Here is a 14,354-nt window from a genome sequence, read left to right as displayed (position 1 = left end):
AAGTATAAGTATGGTCTACAATAAATGTGGGAGAGAGAAAAGTTGGAGAGAAAAAATGGAGCACCTCAACTTCAGTTGAAGTTAAGATGCCTGACTTCATCTACCTTTTCTCCTGATCCTCTTCTCTTGAATGTATGTGTGTGAGTGGTTTATTTTCTCTCTCTCTCTTACTTCTTATTTCTCTGTAGATTCGCACATAAGTTAGCAGACTCAGGGCCATCAGCCTTCTACAGCTAATAAGCCTAAGTTTACACCAATTTATTGGAGATGTCCATAAAGAGGCCTATCTACAGATCAAAGGGACTCCTTTTACGACCCCCATGATTTTCCAGCCAGAAGCCGCTTTTTCAGCTTCAGCCATAGGAAAAAAGGTGGTCAGTTTAAGTTCTCCTCAGCAGCAGTACATCCAATCCCTAGGGAAGAAACCTTGCGCTCTTTTTTCCCTCTCCTTCCTTTTTCTTCTTTCAATCCTGATCGGTTGCCTAAGCCATCAGCTCTGGCCACCCAAGAAATAAAGTGAACAAGAAGGGCATCCACAATCCAACACACCAGAGAGTTCCATCTCTGCTTCAGCTGCACATTATTGGAAAATTGGTGGATCTACAGTGCCCCCTGCTGGTCATCATAACTCATTTGTGTAACTTCTCACACAAGGATAGCTTGCTTACTTCCCTTCTTTGCAGTGTAGCTATTGATTTTGAGAAGATATTCAACAATGGAAGGTGAGCTGTGCCTCAAACTATGTCTCCATGAACCACAGTCCTTTCTCTAGGGGCTGTTAGATCTTGCAATAGAAGTGACAACTGATGAAGTAGTGAGTTAACAGAGTAAAAACTAGAGATCGACAGGAGCTATAAGCTGTCTACAAGGTCGTTTTCCCACCGCTGAAACTGTACTTGAGACATGAACTTCAAAACACCACAAAGAGGATTAAATGTGACATCTACAGATCAGTTCCAATCTACAGAAAATATTTGCCCGTCTGAGAAGTAACTAGAGTTTTTTAAAAAATGAGCTGTGGTTCACTCTGCTTGCTATCTCAGAATACGTATTACAGATGGGCTGTATGGTTGTGTGTAAAGACTTAGCAGGGGTGGTGTTTTCCTTTTTCCATGTATTGTTAAGTATAAGAAATGTTGAGTGGGTCCTGAGGCAACGCTCTTCTCTCTGGATCTAGCTTCCCCAAGCTCAGTATTCTCTTACTCATGGAAGGCCATGGCTAATGATTTTCAGAGTCTTGGATATATGTGCTAAGGCTTTGAGAATGGCAGCTATGGTGCTGAATTACTCGCTAAAAGCTCCAGTGTGTTAGTGTAGCCATGACCAATGTATATGACAAATTTGTTTCTGTGTGTTTGTTTGTGTGTGTGTGTGAATATGTGTGTGTCCCTGCAAGCGAACACATTCAGAAAATCATTTGACAGAATCCAACACACCTTCATGTTAAAAGTTTTAGATAGATCAGAGATACAAGACACAAGTACAATATTGCCTAAGTACAATAAAGGCAATATACAGCAAACTTAGAAACATCATCAAATTAAATGGTGAGAAACTTAAAGCAATTCCTCTAAAATCAGGGATAACACATGCTCCCTACTCTCACCATAAGTCTCCAATGTAGTATTTGAAATCCTATCTACAGCAATAAGATAACTATATAAATCAAGGGGAAAGAAATCGGAAAATACAAAATCAAAGGTTCTCTATTTACAAATGATTGTAGATATAAGTGACCACAAAAATTCTACCAAAGAACTTCTATACCTGAAACACACCTTCAGGAACATGGCTGCATTCAAAATTAACCTTAAAAAATACAGTAGATCTCCTATACCCAAATCCCAAAGAGCTGAGAAAAAATAGAAAAAGAGCAACCTTCATATTAGAAACAAATAGTATAGGATACATTGGTGTTACTCTAACCAGTAAAGAAAAAGATATGTATGACAAGAATTTCAATTATCTGAAGAAAGAATTGAATAAGAAATCAGAAGATGGAAAGTTTTCCCATGCTCATGGATTTATAAGATTAACATATAAAAATGGTAATCTTACCAAAAGCAATCTACAGATTCACTGTAATTCCCAACAAAACATCAACAAAATTATCTACAGATTTTAATTTAAAAGAACAATTTTCCACTTCATGTGTACAGAGCAACAACAACAAAAAGCTGAGATTTGATATTTTTTTAAAAATCCTATACAATAAAAGAACTTCTGCATGTATCTCTATTCCTGATTTCAAACATGACTACAGAGCAATACTAATAAAAACTGCATGGTACTGGCATAGAAACAAACTGGTTAATAAATGGAATCAAATTAATGGCCCAGAAATAAACACACACACACCAATGGACATTTGACTTTTAACAAACAATCCAATTCCATAAAATGGGAGCAAAAGCATCTTCAACAAATGATTCTTGTACTAACTGAATGTCTACATGCAGAAAATGAAAATAGTTCCATAATTATTACCCTACACAAAACTCAATTTCAACTGGATCAAACGCCTCAGCAGACCACAGGGAGCTTTGTGAAAGGGGTGGGGAGGACAGAAGGACCTGGAGGGGACAAGAACTCCACAAGAAGACCAACAAAGTCAAATACCCTTGGCTCAGGGGGATTATGACGACTGAAGCAACAACCAATAACCGTGCTTTACTGGATCTGGGCCCCCAACACACATGTAACAGATGGGCAGTTTAGACTTCATGTGGGTCCCCTAGTAAGGGGAGAAGAGGCTGATTGTGACATGGATTCTGTTGCCTCTTTCTGATCAGGAGACCCCTGGCATGGCTTCCTTGCCTAGCCTCAGGGTAAGAGAATGTGCTCAGTCTTGATGCCACTTTTTAAGCTGTGGTGGGTTCGGGGAACTCAACTTTCTTTGTTAAAAGTGGAGATATGGGGATGAGGGAGGAAGAGAGGGAGGGAGGGGTCATATAGAGATTAGGGACATGGAGACATCAGGAGGTAAAGGGAATAAATATAAAAAGTCCTTAGCTAATGTGAACAGAAATTGCTTTTAAAGTAAATACAAGAATTGAAAGAAAGACCGAGGGCTAGAGAGGGGAAGTTTAGCAATCTCATACTAGTGAATTCACATCTCATGAGTTATCTCTAGAAAAAAAAAGAATATAAACCCACCAACAAGGTATGGGCATTGTATCTCTGAATAACATGAACTTGGATTTTGTTAAATACTTTTTCATCATCTAAGGAGATGATCATGTGAGTTTTTTTTCTTACAGTTTGTTTATATGTTAGACTACACTGATGGATGTCTGTATATTGAACCATCACTGCACGCCTAGGGTGAAGCCTACTTGGCTGTAGTGGATATTTTTGATGTGGTTTTGGATTTGGGTTGTGAATATTTTATTCAGTATTTTTGCATCAATATCATAAAAGAAATTTGTCTGAAATTCTCTTTCTTTGTTGGGTCTTTGGATGGATTAGGTATAGAGGTTACTGTGGTCTTAGAATGAGTTTTGGAATGTTCCTTCTGTTTCTATTCTCTGTAATTGTTTAAAGAGTATTTGCATTAGCTCTTCGGTGAATGTCTGGTAAAATACTGTACTGAATCCATCTGCCCCTGGGCCCTGGGCTTTTTTTGGGGGAGGGGGGTGTTGGAAGATTTTGATGAATGTTTTTATCTTCTTAGGTTATATAAGATAATTTCATTTGTTTACTAGGATATAATTTAACTTTCATAAGTGGAATTTATCAAATAATTGTCCATTTCATTTAATTTTCACATTTTGTGGCATATAGGCTTTGAAGACCTAATGAGTCTTTGGATTCCTTCCTGTCTGTTGTTTTCTTTTATGTGTTTCTTGATTTGGAAAGTGTCCATCTGCCTTTTGCTAATTTGGCGAAGGGTTTGTCTATCTTGTGGAGTTACTTATCCAGTTGAGGAATTCATTCTACTATGTGATAAACTTCCCAGGAGAGTAACATGGATTTTAATAACTAACCAGAGTGACCTCTATTGTGTCATTCAAAGCAAAGGTTCTGACCAACATATAACATATATGAAAGTTTTTAACTGAGAGGAAAACACTTTAGGTGAGTCAGGCAACACTCTTGATGTCCCTTCTCTGCACCTGTTCCTTGTGTTTTGCATAATTTTTATTTACATAGTTTCTTTTAACTGTCTCAGCTCAAATATTTAGAAATGATGCATATGATATTGATATAGAAATAATACAGTTTCTTAGAAGAAATTACTCTGAACACTTAAAGAATAATAATGAAAAATACTTCAGAGGGAAAAAACCTAATCACAAGAGAAAAATCCCAAATAAGATTTTAGAAACTTATTACACTACATTTTACCATTATGCACATTAAATATGCATCATCATTAAATCTCATTTTTGTCTCAACTTCTGCTGACATGTTGGGCAGTTTAGCAAAGACAGAAGACTTAGAAACCTGTCAACTGTAAACATGTGAGATTTACACACTAAAGATATTGCCAAAATTGTCACTTTCTTCTTTTTTTCCTTCCTTCCTTCCTTCACTTCCTTCCACTATTCACTCACTTCCTTAATTCAATCCTTCCTTCTTTTTTTCATTTAATTTCTGAATAAATTATTTAAATTAAAAAATAATTGTATACATACTTTAGGTAGGGATTACATTGAATTTCTAGATTGCTTTTGGTAAGATGGCCATTTTTACTATGTTGATTCTCCCAATCCACAAGCATGGGAGATCTTTCCATTTTCTGATATCTTCTTCAATTTTTTCCTTGGAAGACTTGAAGTTTTTCATACAGGTCTTACTATCATTTTCTCTAGAACTCATATGCACAGAGGTCCCTAAAAGCACTGATATATTTACTTTACTTGATTTCTTCAGTGACAGATGTCCACACAGTTGTCTATAGCAATACCAAAGGATACATTTCTATTCTACTCAGCAGACCAGAGAAACTCCCCTAAAATGGACCACATCTTGAGAAACAAAACAATTATTAAAAAATTCACATAATTAAGGTCAGTGAGAAAACCCATCTAGACACAATGTAAAGTATCTTAAAGTCTACAGTGGACAAAGAGTAATTCCACAATTTCATCGAGATCAAACAACTAGATAAAAGAAGTAATCAGAAAGAAATTAAAATGTTAAAAATTCGTGTATTAAATGAAAGTGGAAACACAACACCAACACCCCTGAACTGATTGAAAGCTCCTGAAGAGAAAAGCTTATGTTTGTATGTTTTAGTTTTCTCTGTCTGTTTGCATGATGTTCTCATGTTATTACCTCACAAATGACTCTGGTTACTCCAGAAAGTAGCCCGCTGTGTGAATTTCTGCCTCTACATCTTCACAACACTCACAGCCACAGGCTTCATCACAACTGACTAAACATGACTTCGCCTTCATCATTGTTGTTCTGCTGATGTCAGCACAAGTTTATGGGGATATTAAATTAGTAAGGAGTTTCAAATGCATAGAGTTGATCTTGACTCGAGCCCATTAATTCAGCACTCATGACACTCATTGTCCTCCTCAGAGATAAATGAGCACAGCGTCTATGCCTGTATGAGAGATCTATACTGGAAATGTTTTACCTCCAGCACCAACATCAACTCTACTGCATTCAGGTCTGTGGCTATGTCATCCCTCAAATGGACATAAGGCTTAGCTATCTCTCTCTTCATGTCACCTCACTTCCCTCCCTCTTCCATCCACTCAGTTTGATGCTCCCATTCCAATCTCCAACCCATCTACTCACAACTGTCTACTCATTCCTAGGGGAAAACATAGTTTCCCCTAGGTCCTTACTACATAACTCACATCTGTGTTCATAACAACTATAGCCTTCCCTTCAAAATGCCTGGTTAGCATACACTTTGTTTGGATATTTGGAGGCAGCTCTCCTTTACCTGATATCTCTGTCTGTGGTTTAATCTCTGTCATGAAATTCTACTAATGAATCTTTTATTACACAAATCTATTACTTTGAGTTTCTTCTACTTAAATCTTACCTTGATGCAATCTATAAATAAAAATGTATCATCACTGACAGTGTCCTCTCTGTGCTCACCTAGCTGGTACATGGTCTCTGTTTGTTTCTCAAACTCTGATGAACGTGAATCCCCAACATGTTTTGTAGATAGCATTGTGCTCTCAACAATCTCATATAGCTCAGGAAGGGTGTCCTAGTAATCTAATGTAATTATGATACATCAAGGGAGAGAATACAGAATTCCATGGGGTGGTGAACACTTTGCCTCTTCTTCATACATTCAGCCTGTCCCACCTGAATTTGGCCCTATGAACATTCATGGACCCATCAATTCAAGCTTAAAAGAACACAATATTGACACTAGACATACATTTGAAATGAAGTTAAGCATTATAACACAATGAGAGACTATGTTTTTGCCTAAAAGGACACATGAAAACAAAAAGTATGATGTTACCCTTGAATACCAAACAGGAATTTCTTCACTTACAATTTCAGGAAACACTATGATTTATAACACCAATGAGTGGTGAATATGCAAGCTCTCAAAGGCTTGGTATTGGATGGGAATGGACTATTTGCTTATTCTGGACTGGAGGGAATGAACAACTTCTGATTTGAAAAACATTTTTCAGCAGTAAATCTCTGTCTCAAAGATACATTCTCAGGCTATTTACACATCCAGGACCCTTTCTGGAGGTCTCCTCTTCTTGCACTGTAAAGTGTCTTGGTACTTGAAAATAACCAGAAGGTACCAGATAAGTCATTGAATCAAAGTGTTGCAGCCACTTAGCAGATGTCTTTCCAGTACACTGGAGAATTGCAGGAGAATTGCATTCAATTCAGAGCACAGAACTGGAAGATTCCTCTGCATTCTGGTCAATTCCTGCTGCAATTTCCCTCAGTTTACCCTGTGTGCTTGAGTTAATCTACGGCATCCTGGCTAGAGGGACCTGAGGAAGATAAGCCTCATCTGAGCTGCTGCAGAGCCTGTAGAAAAGACCTGGGCCACCATTGTGACCCACCTTGGCTTACTCTGTGTGCTGGAGATGGTCTTTATCAGTGCATGATCATGGATTTCCCTTTCTTATTCTTCTATTAAAAAAGAAACATTTCAATGGAAGTTTTCATTGGTAGAGATGTTGAAAGGTCTGTCATACTGTTGCAGCAACATAAACCAACACACTTTATTCATAGATGCCCTTTTACAAAGTTGACAAAGGCACAATAAGACTGTGAGGTGGAAATAGAAAAAAAAAACGAATGCTCAAAATGATTATTTTCAAGCAAGTCCCCAGGCTAATCTTCTCTGTCATTTTATACTCAGGGCAGCTTCCTGCTCCTCCAGGGTTTCTGACAGACTCAGGATGTGGTTGCAACACTGTGTCTTGCACAGTAATAGACCGCAGAGTCCTCAGATGTCAGGCTGCTGAGCTCCATGTAGGCTGTGCTGGAGGATGTGTCTGCAGTCAGTGTGGCCTTGCCCTGGAACTTCTCATTGTAGCCAGTACCACCATCTTCAGGATCAATCCTTCCAATCCACTCCAGTCCCTGTCCTGGCTTCTGCTTCACCCAGTGCATATAGTAGTCTGTGAAGGTGAATCCAGAAGCCTTGCAGGACAACTTCACTGAAGACCCAGGTCTCCTCAGCTCAGCCCCAGACTGCTGCAGCTGGACCTGGGAATGGACACCTGTGGAGGGGAAGACAGAGTGGATGTCATTGTCACCTCAGTCCCTGTCTCCTTTTCAGATTTGAAGCTGGTGAGCTCCTTACCTGTAGTTACTGACAGGAGGAAGAGGACGATTAAGCTCCATTCCATCCTTAAGGACAGTGTGTTCAGTGACTGTGGAGAAGACACTGGTGTGATGTTATCTATGGAGTGTGGACATCCCTGTATTTAACCACCAAAGACTCAAGTAATTTGCATATTCATGAGCATGATATTTCTTAGATAAGGCCCTAGATCAGCTGGAGAAGAAGGAGGTACAAACATCTGGGTCAGGCGGCAGGATTCAAGTTCAAGTCCAAATCCTCTGTGTAAACACATTCCATACCCCTCACTTCTTTCACATATTTGCAATTAACATTTGTGTGAGAGAGTGACATCATTGACTCACCTATTGCTGAGTACACTGCACACTGAGACATGAGAGCAGCACTAATCTACTTGGTATAAACAAAAATAGTTATAAGGCAGCTTGACAACATAACCATTAGCAGTACAACTCTGGTCTACTAGGGCATATTTCATCTCTAGTGATGATCTTTTGACTAGGTGCACCAGGGGAAAACTCTTTCCTATGATTCAGGCCACAAATCTAATTAGAAAGAAGTTGGTTGCTACATAACATTCAGACACTAATGGGTACATCTTACCTGAAGGCTGATGTTGTAGACTTCAAGGCCTGGTACTCCATGAGATCACTGATGTCTTTGCTCTTCCTTCAATCTACACAGCAACTTCCTGCATTAGGAAACCTAGACAACACGGGGAATTACAGATCAGGTAGGTTTTTCTGTGTCCTACAATCAAAGACCTTAGCTAACAATTGAATGGCAAATAAAAGGAATTCTAATATTCTAAATTTCCCTCAAGAAGATGATGATAAGCAAGAATACAAACGACACCATTGTTTTGATGAAAGGATAATCCTCTCTCACCCTTAATGGGACTGTACTTATATTAGAAATCAGTTTGGAGAATTCACCAAAAAATAATGAATAAAACTATGCTGTGTCCCAGACACATCCCTCTAGGCAAATACCCAGTTGACTCCACACATTATAGAAACACATAAATTCCCATATTTGTTTACTTCATGTTATTCATGATCTATTCACAGAAGTATCTGTGTGTATTCACAGTGGGTATCTGTCCTGAAATTTCTCTACAGAGTTTGTCATGCCAGGGATTGGGATATCCATCTAATCATTTCAACCCCAAAGCCAGGCTTCTGCCTCAAGCACAGTGCCATGTAAAAAAAGTGGGGAAGCTATCTGAGTCAAAATCCTTGAAGGTAACTTTTCCTGAAGCTCCAGGAATCATCAGTCCAAACCAAAACTCCAGCAGCTGAATGGAGGAGTGACATCTATAGAGAGGATGCCATGATCTCTTCAGTCTCTGGCTCCCCCTTAGCCATGCTCCTAGGAATGCACTTTCCTTTAGCTGCTGTCACCTGGTAGAGATGATCCAATGCCATGCCAAGATGTTAAGCTGTATGCTCAAAGACTGTGGAAAAGTGGGTACTAATATGGTACTGTTGCTTATGTGGACATCTCTTTCTTTATAACCAAAACTAATTTATGAAATCAGAAAGAATGTTTCTCAGATGAAGACATGAATTTTTTAGATAGAATGGGTAGAGTTTTTTTCTCTTAGTAAATGCATGGTGAAGTTCTGGTCTCTAAGAAATTAATTCAACCTCCATGATGGCACACGTGCACACTGAGCTCTTCCATTGCACTTACAATCCATTTACCACATCCATGTTACTGATGTGAACCTCACATCAAGTTTTCCAGAGACATATGAAACTCCTCAGTGTCAACCATATTTCTGATTAAGAGAAGGAGCATTGACCATCCTACCCCATCCAGACCCATAGAGCTCTTCCATCCCACTGAGAAATCAGTCATCACATCCATGTTCCTTAATTTGAACCACACTTCAAGTGTTCAAGGACAACACTCAGGTTCAACCACATTTGCGAGGCTGAGAAGGAGCATTGACAACCCTGTTCGTACCAGACGCTTACTCAGAGCTTTGGAGGATGCTGTCCAACTCAATCTAATGATCAGCAGGACTATGAGCACCTCTTCTAGCAGCTGCAAACTCTGGGACACTTTCCCCATATTGCTTAGGATCCTGAGGCTCCAATAATCTTAATAAGTATTTATAAGTATGACATGAACTTGTATTAATATGCAGTCAACATATGCATCTGGTTTGGACATTGTTGATCTCAATATGGATGAATTTTAACAAAATAACCTCTTTCAGGATGTAGCATGGAAATGGTATGTGTCAACAAAGCCATAGTCTCTGAACATAATGATGGTGTCAATTAAATCCACAGAGACTGCTGGGTACATTCACTAAACAACTTCCTTATCTGCTTCAGCTGCTCCTCTATTAGAAAATTGGTAGATACACAGTGCCCCCTGCTGGTCTTGATAACACATATGTATAATTTCTCACACAGGGACAGCTCACTTCTATCTCTTCTATGCAATGTACCTATTGATTTTGAGAAGATATTTCAACAATGGAAGGTAAGCTCTGCCTCGAACATTGTCTCCATGAACCACAGTACTTTAGCTAGGGACTTTTACATATAACAATGGAAGTGACCACTGATGAAGTAGTGAGGGAACAGACAAAACGCTAGAGATAGAAAGGAGCTATAAGCTGGTTACAAGGCAGTTTTCTCACCACTGAAGCTGTACTTGGGGCAGAAAATTCAAATCACCACAAAGAGGAACAAATGTGCCACCTACAGGTCACTTCCAATCTACAGAAAATATTAGCACATCTGAGAAGTAATTAGAATGAAGGAAAATGTGTGCCATGATTCACTCTGTCTGCTAATTCAGCATTAGAACCACAGGTGGGCTGTGTGGCTGTGAGTAAAGACTCAGCAGTTGTGCTGTTTTCCCTTTGCCATGTATCTTTAAGGTTCAACAGTGCTAACTGTGTCCTCAGACAATGTTTGTCTCTCTGGATGTAGCTTCCCCAAGATCAGCATCCTCTTATTCATGGAAGTCATGACTAATGGTTTACAGAGTCTTTATATATGTGTTAAGGCTTGGAGAAGGACAGCTGTGGAGCTGAATAACTCACTACCAGCTCCAATGTTTTAGTGTAGCCACCATCAATGTATATAGCAAATTTGATTCTCTCTCCATATGAACACATGTAGAAAAATGACCTGACAGAATCCAACACACCCTCATGTTAAAAGTTTCAGAGAGCTCAGGGATACAAGGAACATACCTAAGTACAATAAAGGCAATATACAGAAAGTTTATAGCCAACATCAAATTATATGGAAAGAAACTTAAAGCATTCCACTAAAACTAGGGACAAGACAAGGCTCCCCACTCTCACTGTATCTTTCCAATATAGTACTTGAAATCCTATCTCCAGTAATAAGACAGCTAAATAAATCAAAAGGAAACAAAGTGGAAAAGAAGAAATCAAAGGATCTCTATTAACAAATGACAGTATACATAAGTGATGCCAAAAATTCTACCAGACAACTCCTACATTTGATATATACCTTCAGCCAAATGGCTGGGCTAATATTGACTCAAAAAGGTCACCAGACCTCCTATATCCTAATTCCATCATGCTTTTAAAAATTAGAGAAACAACACCCTTCACAATAGAAACAAATAATACAAAGTACCTTGATGTGGCTCTCCCTAGGAAATTGAAAGACCTGTATGACAAGAACTTCTATTCTCCAAAGAAGAAATCAGAGGGCAAGTTCTCCCATGCTCACGGATTGGTAGGATTAACATATAAAAAATGACTATTTTACAGAAAACAACCTACAGATTTCATCCAAGTCCTATTAAGATAGGAAAGATATTCTCTACAGACCTTAAAAAACAATATTCAAATTCATATGGACAGACAAAAAAAGCCCACATTTGCTAAAACAATCCTATACAGTAAAAGAGCTTCTGGAGGTATCTCTATCCCTTATTTCCAGTTTTACTACAGAGCAATAGCAGTAAAAACTACATGTACTGGCATAGAAACAAACTGCTTAATCAGTGGAATTAAATTAAAGGCCCAGCAATAAATGCACACACCTTGGGACACTTGATTTTTTACAAAGAAGGAAAAATACATGCAATGGGGACAAAATCATCAAGAAATGGTACTAGTCTAAATGGATGTCTTCATGTAGAAAATGCAAATAGGGCCATATTTATTACACTGCACAAAACTCAACTGTAAATAGTTCAAAGGTATCAGCAGACCACAGGGATCCAATTGGAAAGAGTGGGGAGGATAGAAAGACCTGGAGGGAATCAGAAGTCCACAAGAAGATCAACAAAGTCAAATAACCTGGGTTCAAGGGAGACTGTAGCACCAAACAGGCATCATGTGTCAAGTGGATCTAGGCCCTCTACACATATGTAACATATGGTCAGTTTAGTCTTCATGTGGGTTCCCTAGTAAGAGGAGCAGAGGCTGCTTCCGACATAGGTGTCCTTTGTCAGGGCTTCCCTTGCCTAGCCTCAGCATAAAAGAATGTTCTCAGTCCTGATGCAACATGGTAGGGTGTGGTGGGTTGTGGCACTCTTCTTTTGTGGCAAGTAGGAAGGATATGGAGAAGAGTGAGGGAGGGTGGACAGTGTGGAGAGTAGTAAGGTGAAGGGGATCAGGAGGCAAAGTGAATAAATATAAAAAACACTTAGCTAATGTGAAGAGAAATTAACCAAAAACTATCACATAAACAGCACCCGCTAACAGTTTCCAGAAACTCACACCAGGCCACTTAGACATAACCAACACCAATGTTCCTATGAGATTAAAAAAAATTCTCCCCCTATGATTTAGCCTCCTGCAGGTCAACATCCCTGTGACCCACAAGCAGCACTTCCAGTGTTTTCCTTTAAAAATCCATTACCCTTGAATTTCTGGGCCACTGTCCTACCCTGCTGTGTCAGGAAGGTTTGTAGTCCTAGCTCAAGCTCGTAATAAAGGACCTGTGTGTACTGCATTGATATTGAGTCCTGGTGGTCTTTTGGGGGTCTTGTGATTGGGGCACAACAACACAAACAACAGTCACACAAACACGCACACACACGCACGCACACACTCCATATGTCATTTAGTTAAAATTTGCAGTGTGAAAGATGGGACTTTGAGGAAGTGGCTATGGTCATGGCAGCTCCACTGCCTCCTGAGATGGAAGTCATCATGGAAGGGAAGTTCAAACCACTTTATGCTATTGTCATTATGATGCACTGTCATCTGAGAATGACAAACGTCCTTGTTCTTGTCAACTAGTGGAAATGCATTCATATAACTGTTTAACTCCTTGAATTGTATTGTAGACTCAATAAAGTAAGCAGACATTAATTGTAGATGAGAGTGAGATAGTTGATATAAATGACTAAAATGTTAAAGCAGACAGGAAGTCATGGCTCTGAAGCTCAGAGTCTAGCAGGAACTGTGTGCCCCCTCCAAACATCCTGCATTGTAGAAGGAAGACACAGAGCTGAGAACCAGCCTGAAATACTGTACACCTGCTACCTGAGGCTGTATCAATGTGCTCTCCGAGCACAGTAGTAGGTGGCAGTGTCTGCAGTGTCCACACTGGTGATCTTGAGGAACACCTGGTTTTTGGAGGTGTCCTTGGAGATTGTGAGCCGGCTCTTCAGGGATGGGTTGTAGTACTTATCATCATCCCACCAAATGTTAGCCAGCCACTCCAGACCCTTCCCTGAGGGCTGACGGATCCAGCCCACACCTATATTAGAAGTGCTCAGTGAAAACCCAGAGAACGTGCAGGTCAGACTGAGGATCTGAGAGAGCTGCAAGAGTCCAGGGCCAGATTCTTTCAGGGTAACCTGGGACAGGACATCTATGGAGAAAAAGAAAAATCAGAGGGTAAGTTTGGAATAGGGTGAGGATATGGAAGGTCAATCCTTAGAGAGCCTTGGCACTCACATGCAGGCACAAGCAGCAGCAGGAATGAGGAAGTTAGCCTGTCCATGGCTGCACACCAGTGAGTACCCTGGTCCAGCTTTGGCTTTTCAACTGAGGGTTGGGTGGAGCCAGGAGAGATTTGCATTCCCTCAACAGATGTTGGTTCTGATGGTGGGCTAGAGTTTTAGGACTCAGGAGAAGTCAGTCTGTGATTGGAAGCACAGGAGCCCTCAGGGGAGCTCACCTCTGTTCCCATTGATGGCTAGGCAGGGCAGGGAAAGCCTTTCCTGACAAACTGCCTTAGTTTACTTTGCATACTTTATAAACTGTATACCTTGCAGGAAAGCATCCTGGTGGCCCCTGCTGAGGAGCTCCAGAAGCCAGGCCTGGCTGTTTCAAATTTTTCCCTAGGACTCCCTCTGCATCTTTCCCTAGGTTCCCCTTTTTAGTTCTTCAGCTCTCCAGGTTCCTTCACCTTGTGGTCCAAGAAAGGGGTGCTTTGATATTCAGGCTGTGCTGCAGGCCTCTCTACACCTCAGGACAGCAACACCACAGGAGTCCAGGGCTTCTGAGGATAAATCTACAGAGCCCTGTGACTTGATCTCAGATGCCTGGGGTAAAACAGAAGCTGAAGCCGTGGAGAAGGCAGCAGCAACTGAGGCCTGAGTTATGGCTGTGGCTGACATGGAACTCAGG

The 14,354-nt window shown here is 40.1% G+C and overlaps 2 gene segments (V, D, J or C); both read right to left on the bottom strand.

Annotated features, from left to right (window-relative positions):
- The window catches only part of LOC311603433 (Ig heavy chain V region 1-72-like), a 162,774-nt gene that overhangs the window by 78,452 nt on the left and 69,968 nt on the right, over positions 1 to 14,354 (bottom strand).
- The window catches only part of LOC311603383 (Ig heavy chain V region 186-1-like), a 39,523-nt gene continuing 32,519 nt past the window's right edge, over positions 7,351 to 14,354 (bottom strand). The window contains exon 2 of the V gene segment in view: positions 7,351 to 7,679.

This window comes from Acomys minous, assembly GCF_964271855.1.
Source record: "Acomys minous genome assembly, chromosome: 8".
Taxonomy (NCBI): domain Eukaryota; kingdom Metazoa; phylum Chordata; class Mammalia; order Rodentia; family Muridae; genus Acomys; species Acomys minous.
Note: the sequence above shows the minus strand (reverse complement) of the source record. Positions and strands in the feature narration are given on the sequence as shown.